Source organism: Protopterus annectens, chromosome 3.part0, assembly GCF_019279795.1.
Source record: "Protopterus annectens isolate FY-2018-M chromosome 3.part0, PAN1.0, whole genome shotgun sequence".
NCBI lineage: Eukaryota > Metazoa > Chordata > Ceratodontiformes > Protopteridae > Protopterus > Protopterus annectens.
Genome location: NC_056731.1, coordinates 382,192 through 403,037, shown reverse-complemented (window position 1 = coordinate 403,037; position 20,846 = coordinate 382,192).

The following is a 20,846-nucleotide window of genomic DNA, read 5'->3' as shown; positions in this document are numbered from 1 at the left end:
CAGCCTCAGAAGTTTCAATGCTGCTGCAAAAAGGAGTCATCCAACCGGTCCCCACAGACCAGATCGGATTAGGGACTTACTCAAGATTCTTTTTGGTGCCAAAAAAGACCGGGGACTTGAGGCCCATTTTGGATCTCAGCATTCTAAACCGTTCAGTCAAAAAGTCCAAGTTCCGAATGGTCACCCTACAAACCATTCTCCCATTGCTGGAGAAAGGTGTTTGGATGTGCTCCATAGATCTCAAGGACGCTTATTACAATATCATGGTACATCAAGCATCCAGGAGACATCTGCGCTTCAGCCTAGGAGACAGTCATTTTCAGTTCCGCACGCTGCCCTTTGGTCTCACCACAGCCCCCAGGGTGTTCACCAAATGTTTGGCGGTAGTGACTGCTCACCTGAAAAGTCTAGGATTCCAGGTGTTTCCGTATCTAGACGACTGGCTCCTAACTGCCACCTCCAAGCATCTACTATTGCAGAGCCTACAAGCCACGATATCACTGGGCAATTCCCTTGGAATCACCTTCAATTGGCCAAAGTCTGTGTTGCTGCCATCTCAACGCATAAGATTCATCGGAGTAGAGATAGACTCAAACCGAATGCGGGTCTATCAACCTACAGACAGGATACAAGCCATACAGGCTCAAGTTCGAGCCTTACTTCCCAGATCCAAAGCCCCAGCCAGAATGGTACTGCAGCTATTGGGATCCATGTCCGCCACGGTTCTTCTAGTTTCCCTAGCAAGATTGCACATGAGAATTCTCCAGTGGCTTCTTTCAGCTCAGTGGTGGAACTCCCTCTCAGTCACCTCATATGGATCACGGAAACCTGCAAACGGGACCTTCGCTGGTGGCTGGTGCCCTCCAATCTGGATCAGTGACGACTCTTTGTTCCACCTCCTCCTGTGGCCACTTTGACCACGGACGCCTCCCAGATGGGGTGGGGGGGGCATTCCCTGGGCAGGTCAGTCCAAGGCAAATGGCACCCAGAAGAGACCCTACTTCATATCAACATCCTAGAAATGAGGGCGGTGCTTCTGTCCCTTCAAGCCCTTCACGATTACCTCCCTCAGGGTGTAATTGCCGTTCACTCCGACAACATGTCAGTGGTCTGGTACCTGAACAAACAGGGAGGGACCAGATCCTATCCCCTTTGCAGAGAGGCCATGAGAGTTTGGGAATGGGCAGTGTCGACCAAACGCTTTCTAGTGGCTACTCATATCCCGGGCAAGTCCAATGTGATAGCCGACAGACTGAGCAGAACTATCCTCTCTCCACACGAATGGTCTCTGAACATTACAGTTGCAAATCAGATTTTCAGCAAATGGGGAGTTCCGTGTTGTGACCTCTTCGCGACTCCACTGAATGCGAAGTGCAAAAAGTTCTTCTCCCTCACCCCGGCTCCGGGGAAGAGCCCTATGGACGCACTAGCCTGTCCGTGCCCCACCGGCTTGCTTTATGCCTTTCCCCCAGTTCCTCTCCTTCCCAGGGTGATCCAAAAGGCATCTCTCTTGGGGAGCAAAATGATCTTAGTTGCTCCTTACTGGCCTCGTCAAGTATGGTTCCCTTATCTTCGGAAATATGCTCTGGAAGGTCCATGGTTCCTGGATCAGATCCCAGACCTATTGGTTCAACAGTCGGGACTATTCCACCAGTCCCTACACACCTTAAAATTGACGGCTTGGCTCCTCCTCTTCCGACTATAGTCAGGAGTCATACCTTGGATCCAGAAGTTGTACACATTTTATCTTCGGCCCACAAGTCTGCTACAAAGAAATTGTATTCTAGCAAATGGAAAAGATTTGCTATTTGGGCTCAACTCCGGGGTCTGGATCCCATCACTATTCCTGTATCAGAAGTACTGAAATTTCTAACTTCTCTTTTCAATCAAGGCTCTTCAGTCTCTACCATCAAGGTTCAATTGGCAGCTATTTCCAATTTTCACGAATCTATAAACCCACCTTTAATGAGCAACAGATTGTGTAAGACCTTCTTGAAAGGTGCTGCGCTTCTAAGACCTCCGATTTCTCATCCTGCTCCTCCATGGGATCTCGATGTGGTGTTACGCGCCTTAACTTCCTCCCCCTTCGAACCGGCAGCGACATGTGATTTAAAATTTCTATTGTGGAAAACTGCCTTTCTGGTGGCGATTACTTCTGCCAGAAGGATTTCAGAGCTTCAAGCTTTGTCTGTAAAACCTCCGTACTTGTTTTTTCACAAAGACAGAGTATCTCTCAGGCCAAATCCATCCTTTGTCCCTAAAGTTTGTTCCAGTTTCTGCCTACAACAGTCATTAGAACTTCCAGTCTTCTTTCCGAAGTATTCTAACAAAGCGGAATTCATATTCCACACATTAGATGTCCACAGGCAGTTGTGTTTTTATTTAGATAGGACCAAACAAACAAGGAAAACAGATCAGTTGTTTGTATCCTTTGCGGACAAGAAATTGGGAAAAGCTGTCACAAAGGTCACTATTGCCAAATGGATCAGGGACTGTATTACTCAAGCTTATTCTTATTCTAATAAAGAGCTTACCACCTCTGTCAAAGCTCATTCTACAAGAGCTATGGCTACTTCGATAGCATTTCATTCTAAGCTTGCCATTAGTGACATTTGTGCTGCGGCTACATGGTCTTCCCCGCACACTTTCATTTCCCACTACAAATTGGATGTGGCATCTAGAGGACGAGCTTCATTTGGTTCCACAGTGCTCAGGAGTGTTTTCCAATGAGCCACCCAGGATTTAGGTGCTAGGGACGCTGTCCCATCAGTATTGAATGTAGGCGAGATAGGATCACATAACATCTTTTAGTTATGTACTTACCATAACTTTAGATGTTTGGGATCCATCTCGCCTACATTCAATAACCCACCCTCCTTCCCCTTCCTTGGAGATCAGAGGATATCAGAAGGTCCGAATCCTGTTGTTTCATCTTGAAACATCTGACAATGTTATATAAACAAGTTGTGCATGTGTGCATGAATGCGGACAAACAAGATCTGGGGGATTAGTGGTGGTGCATCCTGGGATAAGAAATAGCTCAGCCAATAAGAGGCCTCGCTCTATAGCATAGCGTGCGAGTCGAGCCGAGGATCGGCTCCGAGCCCATCAGTATTGAATGTAGGCGAGATGGATCCCAAACATCTAAAGTTATGGTAAGTACATAACTAAAAGTTATCTGTTATTGACATTTTTTGGCCACAGTCACATCTTTTAAATCCGGACTTTTGCTTTTGGTCAGCCATCATGTCCAAGAGAAAGCACAATTATCAGATCCCTGATAATATAAAGTACAACAGTAAAATCCAATAATAATCAAATAACAATCTTGCTAAAAAGTGGGATAGGAGAAAAAGATAGATCCCTGCACAACTAAAGCAAAGGATGTAACCAACTGAAGAGAGGGCAAAGCCCAAGAGCAACTTGCTCCAATAAAACACACTAAACGGGGAAAAAGCCCTAAAAAAGATAGTATAACAAGGGAATACTGGTAGAAAAACACACACACATATATATATATATATATATATATATCTGGTAAACTTAGCTGTAGAAATACTTCTTAATAAACCTTCACTGGCTCGAGCACACTGAAGACTTGCGATCCGTTACAGTGGCAAACTAGATCTGAGGGTTAGTCAGAGAGCATCATGGGATAGGTACTGTGCCTCGAGCTACTGAAAGATCCTGAGCTTGGAAAGCGGCTGACTCAGAGCCGATGGATTGGCTCCATACCCACGTGTAAGAACAAATGGTAAGATTGAACAACTTCACATCAGTGTTTATGGTAAATGGGGAGAAATAGGAGGGGTTGCTGCTGGGGGGGCTGTGTGTGTACGGGGCCCTGATCCATTACCCTGCCTACGGCCCCATTGGGCCATGATCCGACTCTGCTCCCAATCTCTATTAACATGTTTTAAAAGAAAAGTTACATCTTCCCTCACAAAAAATTGTCAGTATAGAAGGGAATTGCCACTGGAACTCAGAAACATCTGTCAACCAAAAACTGTGCCTGACAAAGAGATAGTGGGGCTTAGAAGAATCAGTATTACCTTGTCAGTAAAATATTACTGTATTATGTAAGCATTTTGCAGGGATAGGAGCAAAACATACTAACTCCCAGCCCTCAGAGCACTGTCATGAACATTGCCATGCACAAGCAGAACACTTCTCCCCACTGAAGGACAAAGAAATCCCCACAGCAACTCAAGACGTACTGCCAGCTGAAAAAAGATGTATTTAGCAGAGCTCTGTCAAGCCAGTAAAACATTCAGACAGGAATTTAAAGTTTTGAGGTAAAAGATTTAGACGACAATTATCAAAACCAAAAGATGAAACTTTGCACAAAGGATAGTGAGAAAAATTGCTACTTTCCACACAAAATACAAATATTTACAATGCATTCTCCTCAGGGAACCATAAGTCACATATATAAGACCCTGAGATAAAAGTTTAATTAAAACCACTAAAAAACTCCAAACTAGCTCAAAAACATTTTCTTTTACTAAAATTAAACCATTTCATTTTAGAAAGTACAGTTATGTAAAGTAAACTTAGCATAATAGTAGGTGTTTGAAAGATCACTGCTGCAGTAGCCTAAGCTATATGGGTTATATCCTGCCAAGAATATAAGAGCTGGTCAGCTTCCAAACCTTCAGGGCATTTTCCATGTGCCCAAACCGTTAGGCAGCTTAGGGCTGAGCTGACTAAAACACACTTTTGGGAGTGAAGCTCTTAAGAACTTTCCTTCCATCAGAGACAGGGAGGGAGGCTAAGCCCTTGAAAGGCCAATGCTAGGAACAACAACAAAAACATAAATAAATAAATGTACACACCCTGGCATAAAAATGTACAAAAACAAGGGGAATGGCCGGAGAGAGCGGCTATTGCAGCAGTGATAATTTGAACATGTACTATTATTGTAAGTTTGCTTACACAACTGTGCTATGTTCACCATACTGATCAATGCTGCAGTAGCCTTAGCTATATGAGTAAATTACCTTAATTAACTACATTTTGAAGGTGGAAGGAGAAGAGTCCAGGAGCCCCTGGAGAATGAACACAACAAAGCCTGATCTGGACTTAGAGAAGGAATCAAGCTTATAGTGCTTTGTAAAAGTGTGTACAAAGGATCAAGCCGAGGGATACTTGCGTATTATCTCAACCAGATTTTCGGAATTCACACCCTAGAATCAAAACAAGTGCAGGAAACACCCTAAGGTGTTGTGGTAAGTCATTACTGCTGAAGAATAAGTTTGGGTTACCGTCAGGAAGAGAAACAATTACAAAATGTATCTTCCTGTTTTGCGTGCATTACACAAACATGCCAAAATTCATGGTGTTTGGACAAATTTCTGTTAAGCTTAAAATGGGTGTGTTAAGTAGTCATTAGTATTGTGTCACATTGTGTATGACTCAGGAAGAGCAATAATGGTCAATTGTTTTTTGGCTTGGGAATGTACTTTTCCGATGTTACTCACTGTAACATAAATTAAGATTCACAGTCTTCTTTATCCAATGACAGCTTTGTTGCATTGTTTAGTGTATGGCAACTTTGGATGATGTTTACACATCTAACTGAGACTATTGCTTTGATTGTATGTTTTACATCTCACACTGTTTTAGCACTGCAATGGCAATGCTCTTAAAGCCTCTCACTGCACTCTGTAAGATGTACACAATTCCAAGTCATGCATTGTAAAAACTGTTGGTTTGACGACTTTTTTATGATGAGTAGAGATGCCTATTTCCAACATTGCTCCTCCTACTTGCAGTCACTGAATGTAGTATACATTGTGTACAATTTTATTTAAAGGAACACTCCGGACTCAGTCACATTTTTACTCAACCACCAGTCATCTTCATTCCCTATAAGCTGATCACAGCCATCAGCAATTACTAAAATGCATGAAGAAGTTTGTCACTTGTACATTTCTGCCTTTCCCTAGCGTAGGGCAGGAAAGCCCATCCCCCATTCTTTGCTATCGCATTCTTTCTGGTCTAATTGGTCTTCACCTTGCTGACGTACCTTCGACACAGTCAAAGCAGTAGTTCCCTCTCCAGCTGATCCTCCCACACTGTGACATCACCATTATCTAGGTCTGCCCTTATCAGTTGTTATAAATTACAGCGTAAGTTGTTGTAGAACTCTATTCCATCGACTGTTTCAGTCCGGAGTAAAAACAGCATCGGATCGTCTTTTCTCTAGCAGCAAGCCAAGTCCCTTGGGAACGTTCATTTTTCGGTAAGAATGCATCTATATTTCTGCAGCAAAAGCATTCATGTATTCATCTGTTCTTTTTCTGCTGATGTTCCTTTACATTGCCCTTCAAATCTATTTGTTGCTAGAGATGTACAACCCTCTGCTCTGCCGGCAGCTCCATGAGCCATCAGCAAGTAACCAAATGCAAGAAAAAAAAAAAATGTTTTTCTAACATTTGTTTACTTGCTGATGGCACATGGAGCTGCAGGCAGAGCAGAGGGCTGTACACTTCTAGCTGTAATTAGCCGATCGCTTACAGTATGTCGATCTGCTTATTACTGTGGAGTTAAAAAAAAAATGAACTCCACAGTAATAAGCTTATCGACATACTGTAAGTGATCGGCTTATTACCGCTAGAGATGTACAGCCCTCTGCTATGCCGGCAGCTCCACGAGCCATCAGCAAGTAACCAAATGTAAGAAAAAAAAAAAAAACTTTTTTTTCTTACATTTGTTTACTTGCTGATGGCTCATGGGGCTGCAGGCAGAGCAGAGGGCTGTACACTCCTAGCTGTAATAAGCCGATCGCTTACAGTATGTTGATCGGCTTATTACTGTGGAGTTAAAAAAAAAAAAAACGAACTCCACAGTAATAAGCCGATTGACATACTGTAAGTGATCAGCTTATTACAGCTAGAGATGTACAGCCCTCTGCTATGCCGGCAGCTCCATGAGCCATCAGCAAGTAACCTAATGTAAGAAAAAAAAAAACAACTTTTTTTCTTACATTTGTTTACTTGCTGATGGCTCATGGAGCTGCAGGCAGAGCAGAGGGCTGTACATCTCTAGCTGTAATAAGCCGATCGCTTACAGTATGTCGATCTGTTTATTACACTACACTAGTTACTTGGATTATTTTCCGGTACTGATACTTCAGTACAGCATAAGGGAAGTGTTGATTTCCTGAAATACTGCCCTTCATATAAACTGTTAACCAGAGGTCACATTTATCTGAGGTGGTAGTGGCTCGGGGAGGAGGGGGATAAAATGTCACCAGTCTCATGACATTTACTAAAGAAAGCAGTGCAATTTCCTTGGTGTCATCCACTTTAAATCTCCTCTGCAAATAGGTTATGCCTAGTGCAACTAACCTGGCTAGAAATGTAAGTAAGTAAATAAACAAACTATTCTGATGTAGTAATATAGTGTAAATACATTTTAACTATTTCATCCCTCTATATGAAATCACGACAGAACCAGTCTTCCTCTGGTACCACTGTAATACCCACAGTCTCCATTATTCTGTTACACAGAGATAAAATAGTATGTCACACAGTTCACACAGAATACAGTCCTGACTACAGATCAGAAGGCCAGAGTTGGACTACCAGTCTGGGCACTTGACTGCACAGACAGGAAGGATGTAAATGTCTATCTTAGGGGGTAGAGACTATGGATCCCACCTGGTTCATGCCACCACTCTAATGAAAGGGCCTCAGCGGCAGACCACAGGGGAGAGTAGATGTTGGAAAGATGTGAGCATGGTCACCCAAGCCTGTGATAGCAACCTCTGTCACTGCATGTGGGGTAGAAACACACACATATGCCACCCAAGCCTGTGATAGCAACCTCTGTCACTGCATGTGGGGTAGAAACACACACATATGCCGAAAGAGACATAGGTAGCTCTTGCAGGCAAGACCTCATTACCTAAAGTGGAGATAGGTTAATATAGAAAAAAAAAAAGAAAATTGTTTTGTTGCAGGATGTTGGCAAAAGCTCAAAGCACTCATTGCTGGCTCCTGGATGATGCCTCCCACCTCCATCGGAAAACATAATATCTGAATTTAATAAGGCTTGATAATTGGCAGTCATGGGGACAAAAATGATGCAAAAAAGACAAAAAAACAGCATGTAACACAATACAGATTGTCTCATCCTATTATCTATAACGAAACACTGCAGACCAAGTTTAAAGATTGTATAAGACAAATAATTAGAAAGGTGTCACTAAAGAAAGGAACTGGTTATATATTGGTTGTATACCACTTTCCCTATATTATCTAGGTGTGTTTCTTTGTGTATCACTGTTGTGTGTTTATAGTTTTAAAGCAGTGTTAGTAGCTCAGCAGGTAGCATGCTTTTGTTTTGATGCAGAAGGCTGTGGGTTCTATTCCCACAGCATGCAGATGGACTGCTGATACTTTGTTGGATTTTTAAGATGGTCAGGTGCTGCAGTCCTGAGTATGTTCTCCTTTGGATAAGATGCCTAGTAACCATGAACCTGTTTTAGTTTGCCATCCATTCCCTACTGCAGTATCACCAGCTTATCATTTTAATGAAACATAGGCAATTTATTCAAGGGCAGCAGGCAGTGAATTTGCAAATGAAATACTTAAATATAAATTTTTTTGCTTGCAGCAACCTTTACATTAGTTAAAGTCAGATCTCTTTAATGTGCAATTATGCAGATGACTTTTCCTTCTGCATAGACTGTGTATATTGACTGATATGGATGGGTTGTAATGATAGAAGTTAGAGTGGTCTTTTATGGTTGAAATGTTCTGAATTGGGCAGTTTTGGCATTATTGGTTCATATGTTTTGTTTCTTTACTTACTGGCTATACATTTAAATCACACTTTAACAAGTGGTGGTGTATTATACAAGGGATATAATTTAATTATTATATATTATAATCTAATACAACCATGAAGATTAGTCAAAGAAATTTTGCATGGTCCTAAAAAAGGGTGCAAGGGGTCTATGATTTGAAAACAGCCCAAAGGTAAACTTAAGCTGCCACTGGCCAGATGCATTTTCTTTGAATGTGGGTTTCAATGCTGTTTCAATGAATGTGAGTTTCAAAGTCACAGAAGTTTTAATGTCAAGTCTGTTTTCATTGTGAAACTGTATTTCTTTGTTTAGCAAATGTCTATCATAGTTTGTGCTGGAAAATTTGAAATAAAACTTTTAAATTAAATCCAAATATCTATAATCATTGTAGAAGTAAAACAGAAAGCAGTATGCACACTGAGAGTTTTGAACAGTGTTTATGGCAACTGGGGAGAAGCAGCCAAATAACGGGACACTGCAATGGCTGCATGGGGGGGGTGACCTAAATGCAACATATGCAATACCACCACCTGTTTGTTTCCAAAAAACATTTTATATATATATATATATATATATATATATATATATATATATATATATATATAGAGAGAGAGAGAGAGATAACTAGATATATACATACGTCATTCGCTCTGTCAATCCTTCAGTTGTCTGACAGAGTGAATGGCTTGAAAAACATATTGAATGTTGCAATTGTCAAATGTTACATATTTTGAAAGAAGGAACATTGAGCGTGTGTTGTTAAGGTATGTGAAGATTTGTGATTTTTATGCTAAAACTTTCAGATATACTGAATGTTTTGGCAGGGCAGAAGTATTTATTTATTTATTTTAAATTTGTTTACCGGGATAGTCTGACTAGATACATGTCCATTTTAGCGGAGGCCCAGGAAAAAAAGTTCCACATAGACAAACTTACATAGATTACACAGAAGGTGGCAAACAATTATAAAAACAATGTGATTATATACAATGGCTTAGTAGTGTTCCCTACTAGGGACTCACAATTCTCATGGACAGACACAATTAAAAGTAAGAGACATCAGATTGGAAGCAGTACTTGGTGACGTAGTTACAGGTTATTATAATTACAGAATATGCTTTCCGTTTATAACTTAATCAGGGTTGGTACATGGGCATAGCCAATTCACTTTGAGATACTGCTTGAGGTTTTGTTAAGAGACTTTTGGAGGAATGTAGGGTTATATAGTTTGGCAACGAATTCCAGGTTTTGCCAATGAAGTTGGCAAAAAGGGATTCGCCAGCAGAGTTATTAGCTTTGTGGGTTTGGACCAGTAGTTTATCGGCTGACCGTAGGGATCTCAGGTTGTTATATGGCTTAATAATATTTTTAAGAGAGGGGGTATCCTCGGGGTGGTACAATTTTTTGTGTGCTATTAAGAGTTGACTGAATTGAATAAAGCTGGGCAGTTCTAGTCACAAAAATGCATTGTTTCTATGCAGTGATCCAAGCTTCTTATTGATGGTCTGTATGGTTTTGTTGACCTGTAGGTCAAATTTGAAATTGTCTATGATAACCCCTAGCAGTTTGGTGTGATGATCGGGGAAATAGTGGTACCATTGTTATATGTGACAGAGAAGGAAAGTGTGGTAGATCTACTAGTGGGGTAGAAGTTTAGTTTTATTGGGGTTCAGAAGTAGGCGTTGGTTGGTGAGACAGTTCTCGGTAGTGTTAAATGTATTTTGCGTTAAGGTTTGCAGTTCGGATGGGGAGGTGTTTGAGCAGATCAGATTGGAATCATCTGCATAATGACTGCAGGCAGCTTTAGGGATAGCAGTGTGAAGTTTGTTGATAAAAATAGAGAAGAGTAGTAGACCTAGTATGGACCCTTGAGGGACACCAAGTGTGAGAGGTAGCTGGCTGGAGAGTTTGCCCTACCAGTCAGGTAGGACTGTAACCACTGGATAGCAGGCTTGTTGAGAGAAATAGATTTTAGTGAAAGAATGAGAAGTTCATGGTTGACCATGTTAAAGGCTTTTGATAGGTCAAGAAAGAGGGTGGAGGTTACCTATTGTCATTCCTGTTTTGGTTTATGGCAGTAGTAAAGGAAAGGAGGGCTGAGGTGGTGCTGTGGTATGGTCTGAAACCATGCCGGTAGTTGGATGGTAAATTATTCTGTGTAAGGTATTGCATTAGTTGCTTGTGTATACATTTCTTCATTATTTTGGCTAGTGGGTAAAATGGCAGTGGGTCTATAGTTGGATATGTCTGAGGAGCTACTACCTTTATGGAGTGGGATAACGTGACATATTTTCTAGAGGGAGGGGATAGCGTTGTCAGATAAGGTTCTGTTGATGAGGATAGATATGGGATATGCAATGGCATCTGCAGCTATCTGTAGGTACACTGCAGGGAGGAGGTCAGCAGTGAGGGTGGTATGTTTTAGTTTTTTTTAGAAGTGTTTTGATAAAACTAGTGGAGATTGGTCGGATGCTAAATTTGGGGTGATTATTGGGTAGATTAGGCATGTGGTTTAAGTTTGAGGGGGTTAGTTGATTTGCTAGGGATTGGATTATTTCAGTGAAAAAGTTATTAAAGGCACTAGCCATGGTCTCTGGGGAACTATGGGTGTAGCTAGTCGGGGTTGGGGTGGTGGAATGACCTGGACAAAGTAGTTGATTTAAGTCTGCCCAGAACGTTTGAGGGTTGTTATGGTGTTTTTGTAAGAGATTTTGGTAGTAGCTTTTTTTATCCAGTAAAATAGATTTTTTTTGCATCATTCCTGAATTGACGACATTTTAGATGGTCAAATGGGGATTTAGTTGTTCTCCTAATGAACCTTATAACCTTTATTGCAATGCTTTTTTCTAGCTTAAATTGTAAGTAGATGAGAAACTTTGAAGACACCTTTTAAGTTAATTATTTTTTTTTTGGTAATTAATTTGTTACGCAGGTTAAAATTAGTTTTAGAGCATGGGAATTTGTTCAGGTGTGTCAAATTGCATAACTGTAGATGTCTTGGTATTGATATTCCAGTTTTACCATTTATCCATTTCTGATAGGGGTACAGTAATTATTTTCAATCGATATTTGCTAATGTGATATATGGTTACCACTATTAACGACAGTATCATCTGGATATAAGGTGCATGAGATGTGAGGAAGATCCCAAGGGAGTCCAGTTATGATCACAGGGAAAAGTAAAGCCCCCAACAGAAAACAATAAGGAATACGATTAGACAGTCTGTTTACATCTGCAAGTGAGTTATTACTTTAAGCCATGAAAAAATGGCTTACAAGGTAATTCCTCAATCAGTAATATCTTTAGAAAAAAAAACAGAGATTAAGAGTGTTTGTAAAAGCACCTCAAAGGCTCATTTAAGGTCTATTGCATCTATAAAATTATCCACGTCCATATTAGTAAAAACATGGATGGTAAGAAAATAGATGGTTGTAGTACGGCCTGTGTTTGCATCATATTTCTAAATCTATTAAAAAATTTGATCACATACAATTTTCGCTAGCATATTATTTGAAAGGCACAAGTTGTGAACAATTGTGAAATCTGTATTATCATTAAATCATATATTTCTTGGTAATCGTGTGATTCTAGCAACTTTTAAAATACTTTTGAAAATTCTTGCTAATGCAAAACATGCTATTCTAGCAACTATGTAAATTTATTACAACAAAGTTTAAAGCTTGCCCTGATTTTGGATTGTGTCCCTGTATAATTTTTGGCTTTGGCAAGAAGTCTTATGCTAAGAGGCTTTGAGGTATGCGTTGTGGTAAGTTGAGCCAGCTCAGTGTTTTACCTTAAACCTAAACAGTTGAAACGAGAGTTTTTGTTACTTGATGATGGCTCATGGAGCTGCCGGCAGAGCAGAGGGCTGTACATCTCCAGCTGTAATAAGCCGATCTCTTGCAGTCTGTCGATCGGCTTATTACTGTGGAGTTATTTTGTTTTTTTTGTTTTATTACTTACATTTTGTTACTTGCTGATAGCTTTATTGGCTGTTCATCTAAAAGTAGACCCCATAATTCTACATTCATTTTGACCACCACAGTAGTGCATAGCCATGGTGTCCATTTTATTTGTAGATCTTTTTTGTTAGGTATTGACAGTGCAGATGTGAGCAGATTGAGTGAATTATTTGTTAGATATTTTGTGAGTAGGGTACAACTGGAGTTCTCATCTACCTTGGCCACCATAATTAATCTGATTGTGCTATATCATCTGTAAAACTGTATGGGCTGGTTGGTGAATACATGCAGTGCCACCTTTTCCACCTAAACAACTCCAGGCTGCCACAGGTATGTCATCTGGACCAACAGCCTTTCCATTCTTCATCCTCGTAATAGTTATCCTTACTTCCTCATTGCTAATCCACTGCACTTCCTGATTCACTATCTACACATCATCCAACCTTCTCTCTCTTATTTTCTTCATTGTTCAGCCACTCAAAGTGCTCTTTCCATCAGCTCAACACACTCTCCTTGCTTGTGAGTACATTTCCCTCACTATCCTTTATCACCCTTACCTGCTGCACATCTTTCTCAGCTCGGTCCCTCTGTCTAGCCAATCGGTAATGGTCCTTTTTCTCCCTCCTTAGTGTACAACCTTTCATACAACTCTTCATATGCTTTATCCTTAGCCTTTGCCACCTCTCTTTGCCATGCTCCTCAACTCCTTATACTCCTGTCTACTTTCTTCATCTCTCTCACACTCACACGTCTTCTTTGGCAACATCTTTCTCCATATACTCTCCTGTACATCCACATTCCACAGCCATGTCTCCTTGTCCTCCTGCCTCTGTCCAGATGCCACTCCAAGCACCTCTCTAGCCATCTCCCTCACTATCTCTGCTGTAGTTGCCCAGCTATTCGATAACTCTTCACTGCCACCCACTGCCTGTCTTAAGTCTTGCTTGAACACCACCTCACAATTACCCTTTTTCAATCTCAAACATTTGATCCTTGGTTTGACTCTACTCCCACTAATTACATTCGGAGATCAGTGTACACCCCCCCCCCCACAGTACCACCAAGTTAAACCATTAAGTCATCTGTAGCATAAAACTTTACACTATATCATTTGTATACTATTTAAGGTATTGATAATGAGGAGGTTACTTTTGAATCACCAAGTCTGCTAGTCATCAAGCCATCCTCAGTTAGACTGATCTCATTTATTCCTCAGGGTTGGGGCTTTCATTTGGGTCAGTGTTCATAGCTGCCGTGGTGATGGTGGGGTGTAATTTGTGCAGCCATAGGGAGTCTTTTTGTTCTTTCATCGGCATCCTGGCAATGATAGTATTTTTATTGGCAAACACCACACCTTACGTGGGGAAGTAGAGATCCATGATTCCGCATAGGCTCACAGTGCCTTCCTCACAGGGGTGCATACAGTGGCATGCCCACTGTGCAGGGTACCACCACCCTGGTTGAATACACCTGCACACCCACTGAAGTGTACCACTGTTTTGGGACTTGGTGAGCCTAACGCCCATTTTTAGGCCATGTCTGCAGCCTAGCACCTCTTCAGCTGGGTACCTGAGTAGGACACAGCTGTCTCCATCCACATCCCCCTTGATGACCATGTCCATCTTCCCCTGGCAGTGCCATCAAAACATAACTTCATGTAACCAAGGAAATAAATCAGGATTTGTACTGAACAGTGTAAAACATTTAGAGTGTGTAATACATTATATACTAAGCTCTAGTGAGTTAACATATAAGAGAAGGATTGGTCCTGAGGGCCACTCTGTCCGGCTAAAAGATAATGAAAGGCTCCACTGCCATGAGATCCTGTAGTTTGAAATCATTCGAGCTGAATGTGACTGCCAAAAGAGCATGTAGCTCTGAAAACCTTGTAGCTGATGTGACTGCCAAAAGAAAGACAGTCTTCCAAGAAAAAAGTTTTATATCTGCAGTAGCTGCTGATTCAAAAGGAGATAGGGTGAGTTTTTCCAGCACCAAATTGAGTTCTCATGCATGAGTCTGCACTCTCCTGGGAGGCCTTAAATTTTTGGCCCCTTTGAGGTACTGCTTTAGCAGGGGATGAGAAAAGAGCCGAGGGTCTGTGTTGTAATGATCCGAGATGGCAGAGGCATGGATTTTTTATTGAAGAAAAATATAGGCCATTGTGAAACATCTCAGTTAAGTATTGCAAAATCTGAGTAATATTGGGCTTTGCTGAGTCTATTCCTTGTGCTTGGTTCCAAGCACCAAATATCTTCCATTTATCAGCTTAAGATTGCAATAGCACTAGGCCTGCTGGCCTCCAAAATGACGTCCATCACAGGTTTAGTGAGACATGTGATTGGTGAAATTAGTTGATTAGCCATGCTGCAAGATTCAGAGTTTGGAGCTGAGTATGCAGAGTTTGATAGTTCTGCTGAGACAGTAGGTGAGCTGTTTGAGGCAAGTACCATGGAGGAATGTGTGACATATTCCTTAGACACGGGTACCAGTGTTGGCAAGGCCAGTCCGAAGCAATCGGAATCCTTTTTGGTTTTTCCTGCCTGACTTTTAGTAAGACCTTGGAGAGTAGAGGCAGAGGGAGAAAGGCATAGACTGTTTATTCCAGCTGAAGGACAGAGCGTCCACTTTCCATGCTTTTTTGTGATGAGTTCTTGTGCAGAATTTTTCCAAATGATAGTTTTGGGGAGAGAAAAATAGATCTATGTCTGGGCTCTACCATTTTTGTGTTAACATGCTGAAGACTTTGGGTTCCAGTTTCCATTTGTGCTTGTCCATAAGATTTCTGCTTCAGTTGTCTGCCAGACTTTTTTGCTTTCTCAGCAGGAATTGATCGTGAACATGTAGTTAAGTCAAGGTTGTGTTCCACAAGGGGATGGCTAGTCTGCAAAGGGGGCAGGAGTGGGTACCCCCCTGCTTGCTTATGTACCACATAACGGTAGTGTTTTCTGCCTTTATCTGTAGTTGTCCTGGATGAAGGAAGTCCTTGAAGGCTGCCAGAGCATTCTGTACAGCTAGCATTTCTTTCTCGGTTGATATGTAGATGCAATTGGTTTGGGCTCCATTTGCCCTTAATGCATCTCCCGGCCAGATGGGCCCCCCCCCAAGCATAGTCTGATGCGTCTTATGTTAGGGTTTGGGTGTCCAACCAGTTATGTAGACATAGCCTTCTCTTAACTAAGCTAAACCGAGTTTGGCCCAGTGTCTTTGAACAGAACATTTGCCTGTGAATTCAGTCTGTTGCTTTCCATATTAGACGATTCAGACTAATAGGCTTGTAGTTTCTGGGATAATTTCATCATTCACGTCATAAGACTGCTTGCTGGTGAGACACTTGAGTATGTTTGCAATGTGACACATGTTGGCAATGTGCATACAGCCGATCGTGGCCCTATTGTTCAGCCAGGCAAATGGTACATCAAGGTCTGTACAATTGCACATACCTGTGACTACCACAGGTTTGATTTCACCTGGGTCAACATCGGTTTTGGACCTGGCATTTGACCACATGTTGCCAGTAATGACAAAGCATACAGGTTCCTTATGTTGCATCCTGATTTTTTTTAATCCCTCTTGAGGCATAGCAACACGGACATTGGAACCACAGATCTCAACACCTCTGAAATTGTTTTAGCTGTTACTGTCATTTACCTTTTATCATGCACGTCATTATTTAAGGAAATTCAGATTGCATTTAGTCTAAAGCCTCGCACACTAACACATGCTGGGCCACCATCTTCAGACACAGGCATATTCTTGACTTGCTATCAGTTTCCTGCTGTGAAGTACTATTCAAAGAGCATTAATCTGCTGAGAAAGCATTTACTACGCAATTACATATGCAGCTTAGGGTAAAATGATAAATAGTCAAGAGGTGTTAACAGTCCTTCAACCCCTGACTGTGCTGAATGCCTTGAAGTGAAGACGAGACAAGTTCTCCTCCTTTTTTTATAGTTATTTGTCTCCAGTTGAGTATTTACACATGAAAGACCTCTCTCACCTTGCTAACTGGCTCCCTGGTATTCAATCCTTTCAGAGTCACCTTAGCTGGATAGTTGTCTGTCTTTGTTATTCAGTCATTTCACAGTCACCTTGGCTTTATTGTTGTCTGTCTCCACTTGTGTATTTCCACATGAAAGACCTTTCTCTGCTTCCTAAATGGCTTCTTAGTATTCAGTCCATTCTGATTCAGGTTCACTTGATAGTTGTCAGTCTCTGCTTTACAAATTTAACATAAATGCTATATCTCGCATATGAAAAGGCTTTCTCAACATTGACTCATTTAGTAAGGGACCCTAAGACGTGATGAAAATTAAACTTTTCAAAATGTACACAAGAGCCAATACTGAAAGTTTTCTATGTGATATGCACTGATGGTTTGGTGAATGTGTCATAAAATTAAAGTACATATTTACACCACAATGCATGTAAATGTTTTTTTTTTCTAGCACAGCAACCCCTTCCCTATGCAAACTGGTCTTTTTCACGATACTCGACATGTTGGTGACACACAGAGCATACAGATTGTGTGGTGGACAGAACCAAGGGACATACATTGATTCTATTCAAATTTGAATTGGATGCTTGGATAAAGTACATGCTCAGTTCTGCAACCATCAACTGTACACACACACACACACATATATATATATATTTATATATATATATATATATATATATATATATATATATATATATTTTTTTTAATTTCTATATACATACATTTAAAGTAGATATAAACATTGTGTAGACGAGAAAGGGGTATATAGCGAAATAATATTTATGAAGAGTAATTGAGGTGAAAAAGTACCAAGATAAAAAAGTTTTTTTCCGTTCATAGATGAGTAGTAGGCTCATGGGCCTGGAGCCTTTACAAGCCTAGCCCATTGTATTACCATGGCATCGTGCCACCTACCCTTACTTAACAATGCCTCTGTGCTCTGCTTGACATATATGTAAAGTCTATTCCATAGCATGAGCAATCTCGGGGTTATGAACCTGTCCCTCCTGCATGTTCTGTTGATTGTGCTAATGAGGCTGGGGTCTCTGGAGCATGTGGTGTGGAAGGATTGGCATTCCATTAAATGTTTCATTTCCAACAGAGCTGTGTCATACATGGCTTACTAAGTCAAGCAGAAATCGCCTCTAAGTAGGCAATATGAACAGAGAATAGCTGGAGTTTTTTGAGTCTGTCCATATAGGCCAAGTGTTTAAGTCATAGCATCCTCTTTGTGAGGTACTTTTGCGGCATATCCAGTTGTTGCAGGTGTCTGGTGAGGTACATGCCAAATGGAGCATGGCTCTGACAACAGTTGTTGGTCTCAGTGTGGCCTGTCTGTAAGATGTCAGTATCACTTGGCGAGTTAATATCTAACAGCTTTGTCAGCCAGAGTCCCTTGCTCTTGTCCTGGACTTCAGAGAAGTCTGTTCCTGAGTGGGGAATGGTGTCAAAGGCCTTGGCCAGATGCAGGTAGGCTGCATGAACCACCTGGCCTTCATCCACACCTCTAGTGACTAACTCAAAGAAGTCAACCCAGTTTAGCAGGCATGTGGTCCCCTTCAGACCTGCATGTAGAATGACAGAGTCATATATTTTTTCAGTTGAGGGCCCTTAGTATGTGTGTTAGGTGGCGTATCATAGACCCTGGGAGGCAGATGGCTGTTACCTTATCGTTATTCAACCGAGTGAATCGGTCATCAGTGTGCCTCACTATTGAGTCACCTATGACTAGCATTGTTGGGTGTGTATTTGTACCTTGGGGGCTTTGGTTGCATGACGCACTGTTTAGAGAGTAATGTGTCTCGTGATTACTGTTGTATTGTGGTTGTTGAGTGTTTTTCTGCCCTGTAGGGCACTGATTTCTGGGTAGATATTGATTGAGAGCCTGCACAAAGGTGGGTGTTTGGTTTGTGTTTTTATGTGAAGGCAGTGCTGGTGTGTGTTCTGGAGGGCTGTGTTCTCTGTGGTGTGCTGCAAGTGTTGACCTTCTGTTCTTGACCAGCCAGTGTTAGCTAGCCTCGATAGTGTGTGGCTTACAATTTGTATATATAACTGCATATCTTGCAAGTCTGAGTGTCGGTTTGGTAAGAGTCAAGGGTTTTTAGGTGTACATCAGGCAGTCACTAGATTACCTTGGATTGCAGTAGTTGACCTGGTTAATAAGAGAAGGCACTGGAAAGTGACCATGGCATACATGTTTATGAATCAAAGATGTGCTACTGGTCTCCAAGACACCTCTTTCTTTGATACCAAAAACAATCTGAAATGAAGCCTTTTGCCACTTTGACTGTGAGGCAGTGGTTCTCCAACTTCTTATGCAAAATAAGACTCAACCTGATGATAGTATTTCCTTTGGTTGTTGTGGTAGAAAGGAAAGAGGTTTTACCTCCAGTTCCCCCTGTAACCCTCCTGTACCACTATTTACATCTAAATGTCTGAGACAATCTTTTGCTATGTCTGTCTGTTATGTGTGATGCAAAAGAGCTTGAGCAAGTAACCCCATATGCTGCACAGATTATAGTTAGCATGATACTGGAATAACTACTTATAGCTGTGTAAAGTAACAGGCCAGTTATTATCAGGTGAAAGTACGACACTTGTCAAGTAGTACTTATGTTGTCTTGTGAACTTTTGAACACATTGATTAATGCAGTTACTAGTAATGGACACCTGATTGAATGAGGGGTAACAGAATTTTTCTGCAATTATGGAGTTGGTATATATAAATTGTGGGTGTGGTTTTGCCACCGACATCGGAGGGTGTGGATGGCTTTTCCATGTAAAAAGTCTCAAAAACTGATTTTGGTACAATGTTTTTGGAATACTCAGATTGCCGATGCAGATTGTTGGTGCTTTTGCTTATCTCCCTCCATGGTGGAAGCTGGTTTATTGCAGGACGGGTGATATCTAGCAGGCAGTCGGTAGTAGAAATAACCTAGGAAATTGTCAGATAGACTTAAGACTACTATCTCCGTAATAGGTCTCCAAATATCTCCATATTGCTTTGAAGCTCCAACGCCACATACATTTCTTTTAGATTCCAGTGCCACATCAGGTGACTACCAAGATTTATCTTTAACACGTCGTCATATTCTTTATGCCAATTCCTGTATTTAAATTATGTGAAAACAATATTTCTTATTCCTGTATTGCAAATATGTATATGTCCTGATGTACATGGCCCCCCAACACTATGTGTATACACATTAGCGGCCACCCATACCGGCATGTGTTAATGCGTGTGCTGATGAGACATCTGTCAGTTTAACAAGACTGCTGAGTATCTTTTAGAACTATGCAGTAGGCATGCATGATCAGGATCCAATGTAAAAAGTTGACTGCATATATATGGACTCATATCTCACTAACTTACTCGTTGAGATGAGACAGTGCTTTGGCTGTAGCAGACACCAGTGATTTAAAACTGGCCGTGACTGATATACTGTTGATAAACGGTTGCTTGCGGCATTACCAGAATATTACTACTGTGGGATGCAGTGTGTAACTGCAGGCTTTGAATGAGGTTGGTGTTTGGGTTTCTGATTTTGACTGTCAGCGTTTTGACATCAGCTAATCATTTTCATGTGTAGGAATGCATCATGTATTAGCCGTAAGTGATCAGAGTGCATGTCTGCATTGACAACGCAGTGTGCCACTAAAGGTACAGCATAATTTGTCATGGACATACTTACAGAATGCATTGTAACAGTATTCATTTTAATTTCAGTGTGGGTACTGTGATGGAACCTGACAAATGCACAGTGCATCAAGGCCTGCAGATGGAAGGTCGGTATTATATACAGTGTTTGTTGTGGTGGTTTCAGTTTTTTAATGCTGGGAGTGTAACATTCGCAGTAGTGGGTTGTTAATCCTTTTATCTGTGTTGGTCTAGGTATCCCTCAAAGACTTCTTCAGGTGTGGATATGTGGCCATTCTTATGTGCACTGGTCATCAAAAAGAGCTATTGAAATAGGAGCACAAAATCTGTGGCAAAGTGAGTCTGAAATTATGGTGTCCTGGGTCGGAAAAAGAGGCTTGCGCTGGGAAGGTCTGCTATGCCTGCTGTGTGAG